Here is a 5,614-nt window from a genome sequence, read left to right as displayed (position 1 = left end):
CTCGGTCATTTCCAGGTCTGGAGAGGCCGCTGGCTCAGGTTGGTTGCTCTGGGATGTGGGAGATACTCCTCGTTGAGGGCACCCTTGTAGCAGGGGCCGGGGGCAGCATCGGAGACCTCAGTCAAGCAGCCTGCCTGTGCGCTGACTCACCCACCGTGACCTTGAACTACTCACTGGCCCTCTTTGTGTCCTTCTTATCGGAGCGAGGAGGGTGGGCAGTCTTGCCCCTGACACAGCCGCTTCGATATGTGACAAGCCTGAATGATGGGGGTGAAAGTACTTGGTGTCTCTTGGACTAAAATGATTATTTCTCTTGGAAGATAAGTTTTAAAAGTGCTAGCCGCCCCACCCCCCCACCCCAGTATATTTTCTGATTATCCAAAACTAGAGTAATAAAAAAATCAATATTCTTCACTCTTGGCTTTCCCTCCGTTGCTCCTGGTTCAGAGAAGGCACGCACCAGTCAGCCAGCATGGGCTGTGAAAATCGGGGTTGCTTCCTCCAAGTTGGCCAGAGCAACAACGTGCCTTGTTCTTGTCATGTTGCTACGCGGCTCAGAAACCTGCAAGATCCCCCTGAATCTGAGATTCAGTCCAAACTGCCATTTAATTCCTGTGATGGCCTGGCTTCACCCTGCATGATCTACCCCTCCTACCTAAAATCTTAGAATTCGCTAGACCCTACACAATGATGCCACAATCACCCCGAAAAGGCCACCTTACAAGTGGGCGGAAGGTTTCTGTGTAGACGCAGGGATGGGGAGAAGCCTCCGATACTTTTCAAATCACCCCTCATTGTTGGCAACTTCTCCCTGTGTTGGATCAGAACCTGCCTCATCATAAACCCCAGCGACCCACAGGTCCTGTAAGAGCCGCTCCATTCAGCCTCCTCAGGGTTTGAAGACGCCATCAGGCCCCCCCTGAGAAATCTCTTCTCCAGACTCAACCATTGCAGTGTCCTTAACCGATTTTCACTGGCTAAATGTTGCTGCCCTCACCTCTGCCTGAACATGCTTCACATGGTCACCATCTCTTTTTTTAAAAAAGTGACCCTTGAGCCTGGCTGGTGTGGCTCAGTGGTTGGGTGTCAACCTGTGAACCAGGGGGTAGAGGTTCGATTCCCGGTCAGGGCACATGCCTGGGTTTCAGACTCGATCACTGGTGGGTGGGCGTGCAGGAGGGAGCCGATCAGCGATTCTTTCTCATCATTGATGTTTCTATCTCTCTCTCCCTCTCTGAAATCAATAAAAATATATTCTTTAAAGTGACCCTTTGAACTAAATGCCATGTTTTAGATGTGGACCAGTTGGTAGAGCTAGCCTCTCCTTTGCTTCTCTAACAGGTCAGGTAAGAGATGTGACAATATTCCCGTGGCTTAAAGAATGTAGAATGTTTTTTTCTCTTTTAAGTAACTGCCCGAGATGAACGGGTTAGCAAGTGACCCCTGCTCTCCGCAGTCATGCAGGGACCCAGGCTCCTCCTAACTGGGGTTTCAATAGCCCATAGGGCCGTGGTCGGCAAACTGCGGCTCGCGAGCCACATGCGGCTCTTTGGCCCCTTGAGTGTGGCTCTTCCACAAAATACCACGGCCTGGACGAGTCTATTTTGAAGAAGTGGCGTTAGAAGAAGTTTAAGTTTAAAAAATTGGCTCTCCAAAGAAATTTCAATCGTTGTACTGTTGATATTTGGCTCCGTTGACTAAGGAGTTTGCCGACCACTGCCATAGGGTATTCCTGTCCAAGCTGGGCTGCTGCCAAGTCCTGGATGCAGCCAGCCAGAAAAGAACAGAGTGTGAGGAGCGGGTGAGCTTGCCTCTTAGAAACCCCAGCTTCCAATACAGACCATTTGTTAGCACCCCACTAGTGAGAACTCAGTCCCATGGGTATAGTCAATCTGCAAGGGAGGCTGGGAAATGTAGTACAACTGCAAGGGAGGCTGGGAAATGTAGTACCCACACACCACAGCCGCTGGGAGAATGGATGTTGCTAGGCATGAATATGGACACACCTCATTGCTCTTTCAATCCCAGGAAGACGTCAAACTCCTGCACTCAACCCAGGAAAAGGGGCCCCTCATTGCTCCCTTTCCAGCTTTCACCTGCGTCCTTCCAGGCCCCCGTCATATTTTAGTGATTTTTTTTTTTTTTGGGGGGGGGGCGTGTTTCTTTCTCCTGAGAAACTACTGGCTGGATGAGGACAGGAACTTCGTCTTGCTCTGCAGTGTGTTCACTGCCCGGCCCGTGCCGAACCTGGGAGGCTACGTACGGGTTTGCGGAGTGAGAGAGTGTATGGACACTACATGCTTCCTAAAAACAGACTTTTCTGCCGAGCCCATCGCACTGTTAGGTCATGGGTGGCAAATGAAAAGCCCCACGTCTCTCTTCACATCACATACTTCTCCATCTGCTTCTTGATTTTTTGGCCCTAAATACAGTATTTCCTGTTTATACCTATTGTATTTCAGCGGCTTGTTTTTGTCCATCATTTGTTGTTTGCTGTATCAACGGATACGTTTATTTTCCCCTTCAAGTTTCAGATGATCTAAAATTCTGATAGATGCATCTTGTATGTCGCCTTGTGTCACTGGCAAACATCAGTGAAGCTGGAAAAGGGAAGCGGGCCAAAGGCAGAGCCCCCTTCAGTACCGGAGCCCGTCCTTGTACGACCATTGATCCACCACCGACTGTCTTTGGGGATGAGCGTCTACCCATACAAACCCTGCCCTCCAAGAATCTCACTGCGCCTAGCTATGTCAGGTGCTCTGCTGACAAGTCGAGATGCAAATAGAATTCAGGGCCTTCCATTCCACTCCAGGACCATAGGAATCTCCAGCCAATGGCAGCAATCGCCTTGACAACATCCTCCATTTCTCCAGGCTAGTAACCTTATAAAAACCCGTAAGTGACTAGGTTCTAGTGAATCTGTATTTAGTCTTCAGTGAACTTTCCTAGGATCTACCCTCCTAGAGACTTTCTATGCCATAGGTGTTCCCCCTGGGGCTGCGCGGTTGTTCAGAAGACGCCAGGGTTTCCGAGCGGGATGACGGGGACTCCCGGGAGACAGGTGCGAGGCAGGAGCAGAGGGGAAGTTCAGGGGCAGGGCCCGGTCTCCCTGCCCCTATTTGCCTTCTCTCTCTTGCTTCTAAGAGTCTACAGAATTCTTCGAAGCAACGTGAAAACCAGTGGGACCCTATTAAAAACCACTTCTAGTGAAATCAAAGGGATTTCAAAATTAGTAAATGTGTTTTTTTGAACTTATTGTTGTGTTTCAAACATGATTTATTTTATAAATTTAATTGGTTTTGAATTCTCTGGTTTGGGATTCACTATAATTTAACTTGAAGCTCTGGCTAAAGGTTCCCATAGAGCTTTGGATGTTACTGTGCCAACCTGCCGACAGACCCTTCCTGTGAAGGCTCACCTAGTACATACATCTAGTCCCACGCAGGCCCCAGAGAACGCATGTTTCAGTCCCTCTGTCATAACTCTGCCTCATCTCAATCATTCTAATTCTTGATTATAACATGATTGCAGACCTTTGGGCAAAGCTCATGTCTGACTCCTACCCTCATCATGGCTCCACCTGGGCCTTGTTTGATCGCAAACAAGTCCCGTAACCTCTCCACAGGAGACCCCTTTTCTCCGGGAACTTCCCTCCCCTCCCAGGCCCCCTCCTCGTCAATAAAGTGGGTAGCAGAGCCCGACCGGTGTGGCTCAGTGTTGATCTAGGAACCAGGAGGTCACGCTGAGATTCCAGGTCAGGGCACATGCCCGGGTTGCAGGCTCCATCCCCAGTAAGGGGCGTGCAGGAGGCAGCCAATCCATGATTCACTCTCCTCGTGGATGTTTCTCTCTCTCTCTCCCTCTCTGGAATCGATAAAAATATATATATTTTTTTAAAAGTGAAGTGAGTAGCAGAAAGAGCCCTTATGGAGAGAGAAGAACAGTTGTATGTGTGAAGGTGAAGGAAAGCGTGGCCCACACCAGGCGTGAGCATGGGGGACACTGGTGACGTGAGCAAGGGCAGAGCATGCAGGGCTCGTGGGCCACGCCGGAGCATCTGGACTTGACTCTGAGGCCCTGAGAGTGTTACAGGGGGGAAATCTGATTGTACTTCGACTCTGGGAAGCTCCCTTTGGTCCGGGGTTGGAGAATGTGCCGTGGAGGCGAGGTCTGCAGCAACCTGGCAGAGAGGGGATGGTGCCCTGCCTTCTGCTTTAGGAGAGGACGAAGGGATTATGGGGAGAGAAGGAATCCCGTTGACATAGACAACATTCTGAGTGGGATCCTCACATGCAAAGAATTCTCTCCATCACACACGTAAAGCTTCCGGGAGCTGCATGCTTACCCGAGCCTGCACAGCTAGCAGGCAGTCCCGAGGGGCTGGGCTGGGGGGGCGCCTGGTATGCCATTGGTCTTCATCGCTTGGTACACACTGGCTCCTCGGGAGGCCCTGGGGAGGTGGGGCAGGGTGAGCTTCGTTGTGGGAGGAAAGGTCTAGGTTCACGCGCGAGTGGCTCTGCAGTTGTCTGGGGAGGTGGGTGGTGGCCTTGGTCGACGGCCCAGGGGTTGCGCTGGCTGCCCCACATCACACAGTGTCCGAGGGTCTGGGCCGAGTGCACGGAGGCCTCCCAGGGTCCGGGGCCACACCTTGTCCATCTCCCAAGGAGCGTCACCAGGCCTGGTGCGGTGCTGCCCCGGGGCCTCCTGGGAGAATCCTGGGGAGGGAAGGGGCCGGCAGGCGGCCCGGCTCTCAGGAGAGGAGCCTGCAGGACCAGGCGGAGGGGCACCAGACCCAGCGCTGGCTGGCTGACAGAACCATCCAACTGACCGGCCAGGAAGCCTCAGAGACGGACAGCCTGTGACTGCTGTGCAAGACGCTCCTTGGGAGATGGACAGGGTGTGGCCCAGGACCCTGGGAGGCCTCCGTGCACGGGACGCAGCACCCGGCCCAGACCCTCGGACACTGTGAGATGTGGGGCAGCCAGCACAAGCCCTGGGCCGTGGACCAGGGCCACCACCCACCTCCCCAGACAACTGCAGAGCTTCAGCGGCAAGTCCCCCGCAGAGGGGGCTCTCCCGCGTCCCGAGTCGCCGTCTGTGGGTCTGGTCCTCACCGTTCACTCCGGCCAGGTCTTCAGCGCCTGCCCGGGAGGCGCCCCGATGGACTCGGAGAGCAGCGCTGACCCGGAACAGGGCGCACGGGGCTGGTTGGGAGAGGGGGTTCGGTGCCTGTCCCCACGCCTTGTCGTTCCCCAGGACGAGAAGACTCAGACAGAAAGCAGTAGGACTAGTTTTCAAAACACTCTTGACACAAAGACGGAGGAAACAGACTTGACCTTAGTTTTAGGGTCAAAGGAAAAGTTCATCTTATCCATCTGGCCGCCTTGGTTTCGCATCTTCGATTTCAAACAGCTCCTACCTGCAGTGGCTCCGAGGGGGCCTAGGACCAGGGACTTTGGGTAAAATGTCATTTAAAGGGACTAAAGCGGGGAGGGGTGTATTTAGGGCCTCTCGGTAGTGAGTTCTGGTTTCCCCCCCCCAAAAAAAGCCAAGTTGGACTTCCCTATTGAGAGACACCTGATTTTCTGGTAGCACAACTCAAGTCAGAACATTG

The sequence above is a fragment of the Plecotus auritus genome, assembly GCF_963455305.1.
Source record: "Plecotus auritus genome assembly, chromosome: 13".
In the NCBI taxonomy this organism is placed as follows: domain Eukaryota; kingdom Metazoa; phylum Chordata; class Mammalia; order Chiroptera; family Vespertilionidae; genus Plecotus; species Plecotus auritus.
This window is presented reverse-complemented; position numbering follows the sequence as displayed.